General features: G+C 34.8%; 1 protein-coding gene and 1 long non-coding RNA gene across 3 annotated transcripts in view; both read right to left on the minus strand.

Moving 5' to 3' along the window:
- CNTNAP2 (contactin associated protein 2) overlaps positions 1-16,843 on the minus strand; it is a 1,915,205-nt gene that overhangs the window by 1,760,599 nt on the left and 137,763 nt on the right. The gene's annotated exons all lie outside the window — the stretch shown is intronic.
- Positions 1,813-16,669, minus strand: LOC116630401. Its single transcript, XR_004298971.1, has 3 exons — positions 15,863-16,669; positions 11,993-12,017; positions 1,813-7,487 (listed from the first exon to the last, which is right to left on the minus strand). It is a non-coding gene; the product is annotated as an uncharacterized LOC116630401 (long non-coding RNA).

Here is a 16,843-nt window from a genome sequence, read left to right on the forward strand (position 1 = left end):
CTAAAGATAAAAATCTCAAATGGTAAAAGTGAGAGAAGTTTTGTCAATCATAAATTAAACCAAAGAGAAGTAAAATTAATTATCTCAATATATAAGGAATGCACTGGGAGAGACTGCGTTTGCAGGATACTGACAAGTATGTGAGACTAACATATTGGCAGGAGTTGACACACAGGGTTTCCATAAGCATGAAGCTGTTTGGAGACAAACTACATGACATTGTCCTAGGATAGGATCCTTCCCTCTGAAGGAATGGTTAGTCTCTCAGTGACCTCTCCTTCAGCCACATTTCCCAGAGGGTAGAATCCAGATACCCTCTCAGTGCAATCCCCTCAAGAATATCCTCTTATTTTTTAGCACGGTCTGGCCCAAGTTGGCTCTCAGTAGAAGTTATTGAATTCCTTGGTTCTGGGCATACTGGGAAGCTCTGAATTGTTAAGGATGCCTGCAATGAATGACTAAATGTTCATTTTAATTTTGCTTAGGGTACTGGATTTACAAAGCCATTAACCCATTTTTTTAAAGCTTCTCCGCTCTGTGATTTGTTAGTTAACTCCAACTGCTGGCCAGAAGGAAAGTCCACTCCAGAAAGAATAGAAGTGAAGACCAGTCCCTGACGGGGCAGATTTCTCTCTTTCTCATAAAATGAGTTATGAAAATCTTTCTAGTAACTGGATCAGTGACCTCCCTAGCACAACTTTTTAGTTGTTATATATAGAAATTTTGAAATATGTATGTGTGTGTGTAGAGAGAGAGAAAGAGAGAGAGGGAGAGAGCAAGAGGTAGAGGGAGAGGAAGGGAGAGATGGAGGGAGAGAAGGAATGGGGGGCAGAGGAAGATTCTTTAAAAAGAGTTACTAAACAAAATAACCTTTATACTTTTAAAGCTCACTGCACTGCTTTTTTTCTTTTTAATTCCTTTCAAACTATGTATTATTTTTCCTTTAGTATTTGAGATATATATTTAGCAGTATTTTTTTCAAATTAGGGAAATCAGAGGAATAAAAAAACAGCAAACACCAAACCAAACATAAAAGAACAATACAAAATAAAATGACAGCATGAAAGTTTATATTCCTATATTTGACAAAATTCTATAGATGGGATGGGTTCAAAATTACTTTCTCCTGAGGAAAAATTCATAGTGTGAAATAAAATGCACTAATGTATTTAGTTACTAAATGTTGATATATAATTATAATACATTGTTTCCAGGAATATACCTCTATTATGAAGAGATTTGCCATCAGATACCTCGTATTACAGGTATTTTCATGATATTATTAGCCAGCTCTGGACTTGAACTAATAAGTAAACAATCACAGATGCCTAGGACGAATAATTACATAGAATGATTTTCTTTTTCATTTTCATTAAAAGAAGTGAAAGACAGAATTCAGTGAGGTCTAAAACTGAACAATTTCCCCCAAAAAAGAAAGAGGAAGTAAGGGACGAAGGGAGACCAACCCGACAGTTTTCGCTGATTATAGTCTCATAAGTCTAAAACTTTCTTGGGTAAACTCCTTTGTTCACGGTATTACAAATTTTATTTTATTTTTTTAAGATTTTATTTATTTATTTGACAGAGAGAGTGAGAGCGGGAGAGGGAACACAAGCAGGGGGAGTGGGAGAGGGAGAAGCAGGCTTCCCGCCGAGCAGGGAGCCCGATGCGGGGCTCGATCCCAGGACCCTGGGATCATGACCTGAGCCGAAGGCAGACGCTTAACGACTGAGCCACCCAGGTGCCCCAGTATTTCAAATTTTAAAAAGCAGTGATTGTACTGGTCATTTATATATTAATTATTTTTATTGTTTCAATTAAACACAATTTTATTGACTTTTTAAAAATTATATTTGTTCATTTTTATAATGAGAACATAATCTCAGTGTGTTTACATATTATGAGCACACCTATATGCCAAACACACAGCCAGGTGCTAAGGTTCAATACTATGCCTGCCTTCAACTCTTTATTGGCAGGGGTCAGCAAACTTCTTCTGTAAAGGTCCAAGTAGCAAATATTTTGGGCTTCGCTGGCCACATATGGTCTCTATGGCAGTCAGTAAACTTTCTAAAAGCAGTGTATACAATACATAAAGAGGCGTGGCTGCATTCCAATAAAAGTTTATGGACATTAAAACATGAATTTCATGTGTCATTAAATGTTATGCTCCTTTTATTTTCTAAAATCATTTTTAAAAGTTTTAGCTACGAGCTATACAAAAATGGAAACTCGTTGAATTTAGCCTTTGAGCTGTAGTTTGCTGACCCTCGGTTCATAGTATTTAAAAAAGTTTTTCTTATATGATTGATATTTCTATATAATATTTCCCTATCCTCGGAAGTCTCATAGACCCCTCTCTTACAAAATTTTTAAGGATTTATCATCAGGTTTTTATTTCACAGAAAGATTTTCATCTTTTGCCATCTTAGTATACTTGGCTCCAAACTGATTCTAGAAAATGGGGGGGAAAAAAACAGAGTAAAATGGAATATTTTGTAGCTGGCAAGGGAACTCTACTGTAATTTCTGCTGTCTCTATTTGAAAAAGGAGCATGGAAGAATAAGAAAAACAGTTTCCAAAACTAAGACAACCACTATGTATCAATAAAACAAATCTCAGCTCATTTGAGCAATGCTCTGCTATACACTGGCAACATTCTTGGCACTGACTCTGCAATTAAGATATTTGAATGTACTAGGGGATACATACAGATGCTATATGTTTTAATTTAAATGAGCCATTAAACTTACCTCAGTTGTCTAAACTGATGTGATACATGCAGAAATCTGAGGCTCAGAGTACTTAATAGGCTTGTCCACGAGCACACAGGTAGTTTCAAATCCAGGTTTGTTTTTTGTTTTTGTTTTCTTTTCTGATTCCAATATAAATGCGCTTTCTCCTATGACCTGACTCCAAGGATTGGGGTGGGCACACTCATATGTTCTCAGAAGGAAGTAGGAAACTAAGCATCTTAGCTTCTAGCTCACAAGTAATTAGTGAAAATTTAATTGGAATTTAAAGTGTTTCACTGCATTAATAAATAATTAACACCAATATAGAAACAGTGTTGCGCTGCTCGAGAATTGTGTGTTAGCAGATAAGCTTTCCACAGAACCAGTTTAAACAAGTGCAGGAGTGTCCTGCGTAAGTATTTCTTAGTTCCATCATCATGGAAGCACCAGACTGATCTGCTCTCTCAGGCCTGAAGTTAGGGGATGCATTTGCTGTACTTGGGTTTAAAATGGTCTCCATGTTCAAGTTGGAGAACTGAACAAGGTGATGTCTGAGGTTCATTGCCATGGTACTGCTTATGTAAATGCAGCCGTAAAGAAAGACCCTCCCCACACATACATGCTTCTGTCCTCTCCTTAAACATATAAATTAGGTTATATACGTAATTACTAGTTATTATAGCTTAAATATTTTAAGGTAAAATTCTTATTTGTCTTATTTGTCTTATCCTATTCTGCCAGTCATCTTCAAGTTTATGGTATAAAAAAGTATCCATTTACTTGTTAAAACTGTAATAACACAAGAGAAAAAAATGAACAATTCCATGTTTTATTGCCAAACTTAAAATAAGTATTATAAATATTGAAATAATGAAATAGGCACTCTTTGTGTTAGAATATTTGACACAGAAATGTATTTTGTATTAAGGATTCACCTCGCCTTCATGTTTCTGCTCTGGAATACAAAATGAGATAATTTCCTATAATGAAATTTCTTTTTTAATAAAACAGACTGTGGGTGTGAAGTTTGCCTTTCCCTATTAAAAGAGTAAAAGAAAATAAAGACAAATTTTAAATATGACTTAGAATATAAATATTCTCTTTCTGAACGTCCAAATCACTCATACATAATATTGAGTAACTAGGCAGGCAGCAGGGCTTAATCTGATTTGAACTTGTTGATTTTATACCACTCTGGTGAATACTGAAAATGACTAAGGACAGACTTATTCTTTTTATAAATTCAAACAAGATTTTAAAAGAAAATAATGAATCAATGCACAAAGGAAATTAAACTATAGTCAGCATTTTCATTGTTTATTTAAAATCTATGGATGCATAAAATAAGTCATATGCCTGAATGCAACTGTCTACCTCCCGCCTTTTGATTATCCTTATTTTTCCAATCAAATTAATATGTACCATTAAGTGCTAAGTGATTTATAAACATAAAAATATTCCTGTCTTTGTTCTCTGAAGTTCACTCTTTCTATAAGAAGAGGGGAGAAAATTTGTACAAAGGTGAATGGAAATGGGCAGCCTTTTCTCCTTACACCACATCAATTCCCATTTGTCTGAGTGGGTGGTTAGGTCTATAGCACAAAATGCATTAACTTCACTCTATTATTTGTCTTTATACTGTAGGCAGGTCAGAAGACTGGTTAAATTATCCACAATTGTACAAAGTACAGGAGCACTTACAATTTCCTGATTTTATGAATATATAGTTATTTTATTAAGTTTCTCTATTAAGAAGCTGTATTCATTCAGGCAGTCAACAAATCTTAATATCTGTAAGACTCATCTAATTTTTCAAATACATATTCTAAAATCAGTAAAAAATAATTCATTTCCCCATATCTTTCAACCTAATGTGCACCCTAGTGGCTGAACCAAGGAAATATAAACCCTTTATCACATAATTATGTACATTGGAATCAATTTTCTAATTCAAAGAATGGGAGGGGAATTTAATATTCATTTAAATATTTAGCTACAACAATTTTTGTACTTCTCCTTAAGCAGCTGTAACATTAAAAAATGTGTAGATTTTTTCTTACAGGTAAGAGAACAGTAACTTTTCACATGTGTTTATAATTTTAAGTTTCAAATCTGAAATTTTTTTGTCCTGTTTACATTACCAAAACCTTTTATCTAAGCAGCAAAACTGTGGCAAACTTAAAAATAGCTCAGTTTGAGATTCTTGTCATATTACCTCTATATAATCAAACAAATGTATATGAAATCTCCCCATCTAAGGCAGTATCTGGGTAAGTATGTGTGTATAGATAGAAGCACATGATCAGAAGTCATAAGCCTTAAAAAAATATTAGTGTCTGCTGGAAGCTCTTCCCCCGTGGCATTCAGTTTATTTCCGAGGTCAACTTCGAGGTAAGAACGAGTCAGAAAATAAGCTCATATCTTTGCAAACGAGGATTTTACAGAAAAAAAAAAATATAGCTGCAGGACACTGGGGAGATGGTGTCCTGACAGGCAACTTGTTAAGTTCAGCAGGCTTATCTGCCTCTCGGCACCTGCAGACATCAGTCTCCCTGTTTGCCAACCAAGCCTTCTAATGCTAATTCCATGTCCCAGTGGAGACACCTACTTTGAAGAGCTATTTCCCAATGTAAATTATTAAATTGATCGGATGGCCCACAAATTGATCTCATGTGAGTTTCAGCAGTGTGAGTCATCCCCCCTTGGGACAGGCAAATTTTATTATTTTTTATTTTAAGGCAGAAAGAATAATTTGAAAGCAATTCATTCTTTAGGAAAAGACAGCAACAACTGAAATGCTCCCTCCTGTGGAATATCCTTTTTTCTTTACTTGCTTTTTTCTTTAAATTTGCATTAACGTTGCATTTGCCTCTATGTGACTCTTAGCAACGCTTGCCGTTCCTATTGAGATCTTCCTATTTGTTTCAGATGGATATTCTAATCACCTGTGTGTTTTTAATGGCGTCATCTGTCCTATTTTAATTATATATTAAAGGTTTGTCATCAACAACATACACAACCCTACATATAGGCTTACAGACGTGAATTGGGTTACGACTGAAGGATGGTCACTAACTACAGTGGGGGTGGGGATAGCAGCCGTGAATTACTGCTCTGTTCTGCCCAGGTGGACAGGGTCAGACTACCCAGGCCCTTGAAGTTACAGAAGGATTTGGGCTCCTATCCCAGAACAATAGGAAGTCATTCAAGGGCTTTTAGCAGGGAGAGACACAATCACATTTTTATTTGAAAAGCTCATTCGGGCTGAGTGTGAAGAATGGCTGAGTGTGGAGAAAAGCAAAATTCTTAATGATTTGGGAAATTGCCTGGAGAGACAGAAAAAAAAAAAAAATTAGGGTAGGCTAGTCTGTCCCTGAAGAAGTTTCTACTGAAAAAGATTTTAGTGGTTAAATGGCATTTACCTTGGTAAACTGATCACTGCCCAGCTTCGCAGAGTCAGAAACAAGTTGATTGGACTCTGTTCTTATGCTAGAGGTTTTATGCAAAATCACTGAAATCTCAAAACTAAAAAAAAAGGGGGGGGAAGCTATTATTGTTCCCATTTCACAGATGAGGAAACTAAGGCTCAGATAAAGCAGTTTTCCCAAGTGACAAAATTAGGGGTTAAAGCGAGAGTCAAATTTGCTCTGTATGATTTCAAACCCCATGCTGTTTTTAGCTCAGCATGTAGCACTTCTGTTGAGAAAGGCCATTGCCCATGGACTAGGGAGTCTCCTGATAAACTAAATGCTTAGGAAGCCCCAGCTCCTTAAAAAAAAAATCTCAGAATATGGGAGATTAATTATTCATGGGCTCATTTTAGAGTTTCTGTGAGAAAGCTTTAATATGGTCAGCATAAGAGAAACTCTTGTCTGTTATTGACCTAACATGACAAAGGGAAATGTAACATTTTCTTCTCAAGGAATCACATTTTATCTAACAATGGCTGACTTCTTAATAAAAACTCTACACGTTTTCTCTTTGGTATACAAATTTTACAATTTTCACTAGCACAGAAGATCAATGTTAACCAGATTGTGCCTAATTCAGACGTTTCTGTGTAATAAATACAGATTGAGTAGTTTCCCATGTCATGAAACATGAGCAAGTGGAAATGGGGATGTGCTCATGATATTCCAAATTAATTAGGGATTTATATTATACCTGCTTTCAAAACTCATTTGAGATCATTGCTTTACATATTAATACTCATGCTGTATCAAGTCAATATCTTCAGGCTGAACACTTAGCTTCTTTACTAAAGCTACTTTGCTTAAAGAGGGGATAATTTTTAAATTTGCTAATATCATTTCTTTTTGTGAGCTTAACCTACGTTATCTATTATAGGGAAATGAGTTAAATCTCATCCTACAAATTTCCAAGAAATGTCTACAGGCCTTGAATGGCTGTGAGAAGTGTTGCAGGGAATCTGAACCTTAGAGAAAAACTGGGTGAACATCATTCAGAAGCCAAGTGTCAAGTAGTTGTTAACACAACTCAGCAGTGAGCCATCAGCTGCAAGAGACATCTCAGAGCCTATTGGGAAGTGGGGTATGGAGAATGGAAGGGAAATCATTTGCTAGTCCAGATGGTGCAAATGAGTGTCTGCTCAGAAGACAAGCAGTGTTATCCCTCACCTACCTGCACCCTGTTCGGTGATAAATTGAGTTGTCAAAGCCCATCAGGCTCCCTCTATTGGAGATGACGATCATCCTTTAGGAAGGTTAATCTCATGAATGGCTGGTGAATTTACTGTCGATACAATATTGACACTTTTATTACTTTTAAAAAGTAAAAATGGAGAACATCAGATAATACAAGGACTTTGTTTTGGCATCTTGGTTGCCAGTTAACTGAATTCAATTTTATTTAAGCAGATTGCAACTAAAACTGGAAGAATACAGAATTTGAAATCAGAAGATAGGGGATCAGGTTACCGCGACTGCATTTATTAATTATGCCCTTCAACCTGTCATCTTTCAAAACCTTGATTTCATAAAATAGGGAAAAAAGTATCAACCTTGTAAGACCTTTATGTAAGTTAACATATAACATATTTGAAAAGAGATTGATACATTATAAAAGGTATAAAAATGCTTTTGATTTTATTATAGCAACCAGGTGAAATAACTGGAGTATCTTGTACTTTTCCTCTACATCAGTTGCTCCAAATATTTTTAGATCGTGTAATCTTGTCAACAAAATAATTTTGAGTTCGCACACTCTCTAAAACGTGTATTTTAAAAAATAAAATATACGAACAATTATTAAAAGTTTGTCATCAACAACATACACAAAGTCAGGCTTACTATTAACAATAGCAGATTTATACACATTTCAAATTACTTTTCGGATAATATTTTGTCTCCTTGGCCAATTTCTTATCAGATCTGATTAAATCATTATAGATCTTTTTGACAACATAATGTGGCCAAGGAAGGGAGTATAAATATCAACTTTTCCATTTTGTTGCTATTTTTGCTTGAATTTTTAGTATAACATTCATGAGGAAATTTCCCTGTAAGAATCTTCCTTAGCTACTTTTCATTTTAGAAGAGTTAACAGATAAATACAATGTCTGTTGTCAACCTACCTTCTCTTCTGCTAAGGAAATACTGGCACTATGTAAAATATGATGAAATGACATAAGGACAAGTGCAGACCCCACTGTAAATTATGAGTAAAGCTTTACTTCTATTTTTTAGATGAAAATAAACAAAAATTGGAGATCTAAATTTTTCTTCCCATGTCTCATATTCCATACTCATGTACTGCTAAACACCTTTACTATGGGGACCACTCACCCGGCTAAGCCTACAAACACACACACTTTAATTTCTTTAAAAATATCCAGAGCCACTTACTTTTCTTGCATTATTATTTTTACTCCATTTATAACTAAGTATTTTAGTATTATAAAAAGAAGATGAATTTAAGACTTAAAATTTCCTGATCTACTGCATACCTCTTTATGAGACAAATATCACTAAAAATTTTCAGATACACTTGAGGTTTTGAATTTTCACAATTATTATGAAATTATAAAATATGACTTTGGATTTATGAAATATTCACTGAGGTGAGATTTATTTTAAATAGTAACATAGTTGGAAATTTGTGTTAGCTTACACTAAAGAGAACACAAAAATCAAATCTCAAGTGGTATGTGATGAGGCACATAAGGTTTGTCTGGTTCATTTGTAAAATCACAGGCAGAATTATCTGTTTCATAATAATTGATAATATCCAGCACATAAGCATCCTATAAATATTTGAGGATTTAATATTCCAGTTTCAGAATCATGTAAGTATTGTTCAAAAAATTAAAGCTTTAATAATAAAATTGCTCACTGGATCCATGGACCAAATTTGGCCACATAGCAAGAGAAGCCCTAACTTCAGCTATGTGTGGTTCACACTCTTCTAGGACATTTCAAAACTTCAAATGTTCTGACCTATTATCAGACCATATTTTGTTTTGAGAACATGGCTATTGTGTCTACTGCTTCTGAATCGTGAACATAGCTCATTTAAGAAGTATAGCCTACTGTTAGCTGACAGTCAGAGGTTTCTCTGACTGAAAATACTTGGTGTCTCAGGAACCTATCTTGAGCCCCTTAGAAATTGGTCTTTTCTTCCTGAGAACAGACCAATAGTACTCTAAGTCATAAGATTTTTTTTTTTTAATCCCATTAATATCAGGTGAAATAGTATAAAAGTACTTTTCCTGAATCATGTTTCTGTGCCTGGTGAGTCTGGATTTGGACTTTACCTATACAATAAACCTGCTCTGACAGGGATCAGAGAGACTACTAAAGTCATATAGTATATTCCAAAGGCAGGTGAGGTGGGCTGGGATTCCATCCAATCATTCACATCAGAAGAGACACACAAAGTAGCAGATACAGTGAGTGGAAGAATGGTCTGTAGTCAGTGTCTTTAAGCATCAGAAGACCTAACCGCTTTGGAGCCATGACGCATTTTTCCCTTCCCTATTCAATAGCTGTCATTTTGGAAGCAAAAGGTATAAAGCACAGGCTTATGATCAAGAATGGGACAGGACCACTCAGGTGTAGAAACACTCCCATGAGTTTCCTAATCCTCTCCCCCATGAGGACTGGCTTTTATTCATAGAGCTACAAATTATCAAGCCAAAAAATTTGGTTAATCAGGTAAGCACTTGTACCCATATCTCGAACAGCAGTGCTACCATAAACTTTTCTTTCTCCATTTCTTTATGTTTAGGTTTTAGGGCTTTTAGATCTTTGGAACTGAGAGAAACAAAGCATATACACATATTGTAAGGAATCCTTTATATAATATAGAATGGCCTATCTTTACTAATGGCCAGCAATGTGTTAAGAAATCTTACCTACATTATTTCATTTTATCCTTACTATAATCCTATGATATATGTACCTTTTTACAGGTAAGAGAACCTAAAGAAATCAGGTCATTTAAATGAAATCATATAGGTAGTAAGTGAGAAGCTAGTATAAAGATTTACATTTGAGTCTTATTTCAATGTGTTTTTGTTAAATGTTCAACTAGATAAAAATCATGACAGGAATACCAAGAAGGTACCATCTCTATCTCATCTTCTTGCTGATGCCTAAAATTCTATCACATAAGATTTATTCTTTAGTTGGAAAGCTACTCAACCTTTATTAAAATGAAAAATGCTGCTGGTTTATAGGATCATATTAAGCCATATCAATGTGTTAGACCTCAGTGTCAAGGAAAGCTGCATTCATTAGAATGTTCTCACGTTGGCAGAAAATTAAACTTGAGATGACACAAACAATATATAACATTTTGGTTCAAATAACAAAACATCCAGGCGTAGAGACGTGACCAGGCACAGACCATGGAGAACTTTGATTCCTCTCTATAATTCTTGTAGATCAGTCCTTCCCCCTCAGTAGCCTTCATCCTCAGGGAGAGTGCAGGATGGCCACTCTTTTCAGTAAGAGTGACAGTCACTTCAGAAAACTTTCTCAAAGAGAAAGGAAGCTTTTTCTTCTCCCTCAGAAGCCCTCAGCAAATATCTGATATTATCTCATTGGCTCAAAGAATTTCTTGGCCAGCCCTGAGGTTGGTCACTCGCTGATTGGTTTATAGCTTCCCATCCCTGAAGACAGAACTCTGGCAAAGGGAATAGGGTTATATTAACAGGATTGGACCAGAAGTTAGCAAAACTGGATGGGACAACCCCAGGAGCTTTGAAAACACCCATGCCTGAACCACACCCCACACAAGCGAGATTAGAATCCAGGGCTGGGGAGGTGAGGAAATGTATACAGTGAACAACTGATGGTCATATTTGTAAAAAAAACAAAACAAAAACCAAAAAAACAAAAGCAAACAAACAAACAAAAATAAAACCCCTAATGATGTTAATGTGCAGCCAGAATTTTGAATCACTCTGATTCAGACTCTGGAATGGAGGTCACTCTACCACCTCATCCATGTAGCTGCAAGAGAGTGGAGGGGTGGAGTGGAGGCGGGGGGAGTCATGGACACCGTATCAGGCCTTAATGTCAAAGGGCAAGGATTGATGTCAGGAAAGAAGTGAGATGGGAACTTGATTTCTTGAGATGAAAAAAAGGCAAGCATCCAGAGACAGGGAAGAAGAACTATGGAAAAAAGGAAGGGAGGAGAGAATATTAAAGTTTCTATTCCCTATTTCACTTCAGGGCCATTCTTAATAATAGTAGTAACTCTATTACTATGTATATAATTTAATTTATATAATTATAGTTATAGTAATAACTATTATAACCTCCATTTACATAAAGCATTTAAAAATACTTTCTTATCTATTTTCATTTGCATATGTCATATTTTTGTTGTATTTGGAAGTTTCAGGCTTTTGTCAAATTAAAAATTCTCTGACAAAGACAATTATTTCCATGAACATGACAGCATGCATAAATTGAGATACAGTTCAAGTTTTAGTATTGTAAAAAATACCAAATCACTTTTAAGCATATGCTTGCTGCACTGTCCATCCAAACTCACTGAGCTTACATGTGTGTATAGAATTTCACCATATTAATCTAAAACCTTCCCAAAAGAACATATAGATAAGTCTAGCTAAAACAACTTTCACACATAAAACTCAGAAGGCAGAATTATTTCTGCACAATATTTAATACATTTCAAACACACAGTATCTCACAGTGTAGTATTCATGCAAGAATGGCAGGCAAAGGAGTAGAAAGACACATCTAGAAAAAAAAAAAAATGAGCCTTACCAAATATCCAAGTATCAAAAAGACCCTAAATAAAAAAAGAAAGAAAATGAGAAAATATAAGAAATGCTACAAAAAGGCATTTAAAAATTATTTGGTTTCTTCCTTGATTGTAAAAATGAACAGATACTTAAAATATCACAGAAATATGTAATTTAGAAATTAAAAGCTCTCCTAGCTCACCCAAGGGGATTAGTATACATATTAGTATATATATTATCAAATATATATATCACAGAAATATGTAATTTAGAAATTAAAAGCTCTCCTAGCTCACCCAAGGGGATTAGTATATATATTAGTATATATATTACCAAATATATATATAGAGAGAGAGAGCGAGAGAGAGAGAAAGAGAGAGAGAGAGAGAGGAGCATATATTCCTCCAGATTTGTGTATTGTTATAAAAATATTATTTCTCTTCTTGTTTTTCTAATTCATGTTTCTCATCTAGTTTTTTAGTCTTTAAACATCTAATTCATTTTTTCTAACAATAAGTTATTGCAGAATATATTTGATCAATCCCCAACTGATGAACACATATGTTGTTTACAATTTATCATAACTAATGTAATGCTGTAATCAATATCTCTGAAGAGATAATTTTGTAATCTCCTATTCATACCCATATTTCCATAGGATTATGAAATTTTATTAGAGATCTCCAAATTAAAAAAGCAATATTATTTTAAAAAGCAGTATTATTCAAATTGATGAGGAAAATAATTTGCTCACAATTTATACATGGAAAGAAGTAAAAATAATAAATTGTAAAGGAAGAAATAAAAATTGCTAAAATACAGAAGATATTTCAACTGTAGTAGTAATCAAAGAAATGCTAATTTAAATATAGAGATAAATTTTTTCACTCAGCAGAACTATTTTACATTCTTCCAAAAAACTAATAAGCATCTTTAAAATGTTATCAATCAATAATCAGGGGTGCCTGGGTGGCTCAGTCGTTAAGGGTTTGCCTTCAGCTCAGGTCATGATCCCAGGGTCCTGGGATTGAGCCCCACATCGAGTTCCCTTCTCTGCGGGAAGCCTGCTTCTCCCTCTACCAGTCCCCTTGCTTGAGTCCCCTCTCTCACTATGTCTCTGTCAAATAAATAAATAAAATCTTAAAAAAAATCAATAATCATAAATATATAATAAGCAGGACATTAGGCAACTTCTAAAATAAATTCATGAAAATAATATATAAAGTTTGAAATAAGTGAAAAATAATATAAAATTATAGTTATAATTATAAAAAAATTAAATAACTTGGAGTAACTATACACACATGTAATAGAGTTTGAGAGTTAGCAATATGATTTTTTATTTATATGTATATGTGTGTTTTTCTCCAAGTGTATTTCTTTTATGAATAAAAACTTTTATGACAAAGATGAATGATTTTCCCCTAACAGTTTCTATACATTTATATTATTACATATTGGTTTTCCAAAAACTAATGCATAACTCTGTTGTAACGGGATGCAGTTTTTACTTTAATGATACACTATAGTATATTATAATTTGTACAATAGCAATTTTTACCATATACCTTAAGAACAACAAAAAGAGAGCAGTTCTCATTATTTAGAGTAAGGGCAAAAAGTGATTTATTACAGCTTTCAAAATACAATGACAACAGGAGTTTCTCAAGAGGTTTCTATCCATTTCACAATATTCTTTCAAAGGTTTAGAAAATTATTGTTCTTGAGATGTGCGAAGAAACCACATACTCCAACGTTCTTTGTTCCTTTCTTGTGGGACTCAGAAACTTTGAGGATAAGAGTTTTGAAGTTATTTAAAATGATTTACCTCTAATCATCACATGTGTTAAGGCTACCAGCTTTGTGACTTTCCCATCCCCAACACAGTGGTCTAAACCCATCTTAATGCCGGACCACAGCAAGAGGGCATTCATTTACCCTTTCTTATTTCCATGATGACTCTTAGCACTGTAATGAAAGTGAGCACCAACCAGAAATATTGATTACTTCAATTTCCTTATCTTCATTTCACTTCACATTCTGAGTTTATTAGATTTCTGCATCACCAGAAAATAAGATTAATCAATCACCATTTTCTGCTTTTTGCTCATACTGTCAGGCAAAATGACACCTTCAAAACACACCAAATTATAATTTATATATGGGTGAACATGCTCTCTTACCCATCATTTCATACTAAGGAGCTGACACAATGATTGGCACGAGTAGAAACATAGTAAATCGTGGTCAAAGAAATTAAATAGAATTGGTGGGATTAAAGGGGATTAAAAATGAGGTAATCTGTATTTCATTGGATTTTTTAAAATATTTTTTTTCTTAATTTTTGTCTTTTCTTTTTTCTTTTCTTTCTTTCCTTTTTTTTTTGATTTTTAATCTAATGAGTCATCTTCATACTAATGCCACATAAAGGGTATTAACTCAAATTGCAGAGGAAAAGAATAGAGAGCTTTGTCTTCCTATCTTTTAAAACATCCAGAATTTCCAATATATGGTCTGTCTTAAAAATCAGGGAAGAAGTGCAGTAAATGGCATCTGCACAAGGGACAACTAAGGGAAGAATTTCAAATGTATTGAGTTAATAACTCTGAAATAATCTCATAAAAGTAGAACTACTTGAACCCATCTAAAGCTATAGTCACATCAATTGTCTAAAGAGGCTGTTGATCATGGAGCCTAAAACACTCTGCAGGACAAAGTATTCTTATCTGCTGACTATGATATTTCAGTGCCCTTTGCTTCTCTCCCTCACGTGGTCACAGCCTAATGCTGTTAGATAGTTAAGATGATAAACCAAATGACTGCATATCTCTCTGCTTTAGGTTGTTTTTTTGTTTGTTTGTTTTGTTTTTCTTTTCCTGTCCTGTCCTTCCATCTCTTATTAGTCAGTTAAGAAGTACCTACTCAACTTTCAAAATACATCAAGGATAACTTAATAATCTCATCCACCAAACTTTCCTTGATTTTTCAGGCTGGACCAAGAGTCCATCTTAGGTATTCCCTTAGCATGCTGCACTTGTTTTCTGCTTTAGCTCTCATCGCTTTCTCTTGCAATTTTCTACTCATATTTCTTTGCAAAATGCTGCAACTTTAGGAAACCTTAGGAAATAAGAGGAAGTTTCCTGTAGGGATAAACAAACACACTCAGGAAGTCCCCGACCTATGATACATTCTATGAGGATTATCTAATTATCTCCTTTAGAAGTAATGTTTTGCTCAGCAAATAAATTTCTGATTCTAATTTGGCTCCTCATGAAGATTTTCTAAAGGGAGGAAACAACTTCATTAGTAGATATCATTATCTTGGTCCTCTTGATAGGTGTAGTTATCATTGCAAATTAATAACAAGACATTCTGGCTTATATATATATATATAGAGAGAGAGAGAGAGAGAGAGAGAGAGGGAGGGAGGGAGGGAGGGAGGGAGATTAATTTCTGTGAATGTGGTTAGCATGTGTGCATTCGTCTCCATTTCTGCCACTGACATTTTAGCAGGAGGATTCTTGGCTGTCATGTACATTATAGGATATTTGGGAGCCTCCATGACCTTGACCCACCAGATGCCAGTAGCATCCCCCACTTCTTGTAGCAAACAAAATTGTACCCAGATATGGCCAGACATACCCTGAGGAGCAAAACTGCTCCCAGTTGACAACCACTGTCCTGAGAGTGATTCTTGCAATCTGAAGTACTGAATTAGGTAGGAATGAGAAACACAAAACCTTCAGTTTTGTAAGTAAGAGTCTTGGGTTGACATTACATAGACTCATTGTGTGCCCCCACTACATTCTTTTGGTTGCAAATGGGTATGTGTCCTTAGGTTGGAGGATACAGAGGCTCATATAAACCAACCTATAGGATCCTAGTGACTTACTTCTCTTATCCACAGCCAATTTGTCAGAAATGGGATGCTGCAACTTAATATAGCCTGTGTCCCAGGAGAATTTCGCTCAATGGCTTCCGTTTCTTGATTGATAGAACAGCCTCTTAAGACTTATGGGATCTTTTGCACCCAACTAGAAGAAAGGGATGTAAAACACAGCGTGCTTTAGGCATTTTATTTTAAGAGTGTGTGTGAGTGTGCGTGTGTGCGCACACTTGTGAATTTACCCTGATTTTCAGCTTTAGAAATAACTGTTACAGAAAGGCAGACTGAAGCAAACTTCTTGCAGAACATACAAAATACCACTCTTACGTCAAACAGCCTACTAGTTTCAATGTTTTTAATATAATACTTTGTCTGAGTTAAAAAATTAAGTCAGATATTATTTTTTCAAAACAAACCAATGTGGTATTTGGAGTAAGAAGAATCCTCAGTTTGCGTGCTGTAATGTGAAGTCACTATTTTTAGCATTATTTAAAAAAAAATCTGTAATCAAAAGGTAAAAATAAAACCTTATAAACTGTAAGCGTCATGGATGTTCAAGATGATGATTATGAGCATGATAAAAGGACAACATGAAAAATTATGTTCCTTTGATACTGGACAGGAGAATTTACACTAAGTGGACAGGTGTATCTAGTATTTGACCCAACTTCTGATGCACAGTATATATAGTCCCTACCTTCAGGCTTTATAAATGTATTATGTCAAAAATAAATCTACATGGAAGTCACGGATTTATTTATTTTTTTTTAATTTTTTTATTGTTATGTTAATCCCCATACATTACATCATTAGTTTTAGATATAGTGTTCCATGATTCATTGTTTGTGCATAACACCCAGTGCTCCATGCAGAACGTGCCCTCCTCAATACCCATCACCAGGCTAACCCATCCTCCCAACCCCCTCCCCTCTAGAACCCTCAGTTTGTTTTTCAGAGTCCATTGTCTCTCATGGTTCTTCTCCCCCT

The sequence above is a fragment of the Phoca vitulina genome, unplaced genomic scaffold (genome assembly GCF_004348235.1).
Source record: "Phoca vitulina isolate PV1807 unplaced genomic scaffold, GSC_HSeal_1.0 scaffold4, whole genome shotgun sequence".
Lineage (NCBI taxonomy): Eukaryota > Metazoa > Chordata > Mammalia > Carnivora > Phocidae > Phoca > Phoca vitulina.